Consider the following 1214-nt stretch of genomic DNA (forward strand, 5'->3'; position numbering starts at 1 on the left):
TCCCTACAGAGAGAGGTCAAGGGGGGCTACCTAGTATGGCCTTAAGCTACCCTGGTTGTGTGAGCTTCTTACTCTTCACCAGTGAATGGACCCACACATCCCTGTCTGCCAGAGCTTCCACACCACTTCTGGGGAGAGGACATAGACCATCATGCCGTTCTCCGCTTAGCGTTTGTGCAGAAATGAACTAAACATTAAAAAGTGTTAGTCTTTTAAAAGAACAAAAGTTAATCTTCACCCAAATGTAAATCTTCCAACAATATTCTTCATTGACTTTCTTCCTAAAAAGTCAAAACGAAAAAGGTAATAGTTTTGATCTTAAAACTTAACAAAACATTTCAGTTAAGATATCAATTTTGTCATTAGGTTTTCTATGTTCATAAAACTTAAGACTCTTTCATCATAAAATGTCCTTCAGATCCTTTATGTTTGTTCTTCAACATAGCACTTACCCTTAAAAAAATCATTTAATTTACTAACTCAAGGTTATTTTTTTACCATTAGAAACAATTTTTATCCTCAAGCTCATCAGATCCCTAGCAAATTTCCCTTTTTTTATTTTAATTTTTTTTAATGGTTTCTGCAATAGGACCCATGCACTCATTGGAGGGAGATGGAGAGAAGGAAAGTGAGAAATCACATCCTGGGGCAGGGGGTAGCCACTCCTCAGTCCTTCTCCATTCTCTTCTTGGGATTTTGGCATTGTGATTTTCAAGCTGCCAGTTCCAGTACTCAAACTGTCATCCGCCATGTGGGAATCCAGTTCCTTAACCACTGCACCATCTGGTGACTCCACAAATTTCTTTTTAAGTAAACTACTTTTAGAGTAATTTTAGGTTTATAGCAAAATTGAATAGAAGAGTTGGCCATGTGGGAATATAATGTCTTAACCATCACACTACCTGCTGGCCCCACATATGTTATTTTTGATGGACCTACGTGGACACATTATTCTTACCCCAACTCCATAGCTTACATTAGATAGAGTTCACCCTTGGTGGTGTATATTCTATGAGTTTTGACAAATGTGTAATGACGGGGATCCATCCTTATAGCATCATACAGAATAGTTTCGCTGCCTTAAAATCCTCTCTTCTCAGTCTCTTTATCCCTTCTGTCTAGCCTCTTACAACCATAGATCATAAGTGTCTTTATCATTTTTTTCCAAAAAACTATATAGTTGGAATCATACTGTATGTAGCTTTGGCAAGTTA

The sequence above is a fragment of the Tupaia chinensis genome, unplaced genomic scaffold, assembly GCF_000334495.1.
Source record: "Tupaia chinensis unplaced genomic scaffold, TupChi_1.0 Scaffold000018_1, whole genome shotgun sequence".
NCBI classification, from domain to species: Eukaryota; Metazoa; Chordata; class Mammalia; order Scandentia; family Tupaiidae; genus Tupaia; species Tupaia belangeri.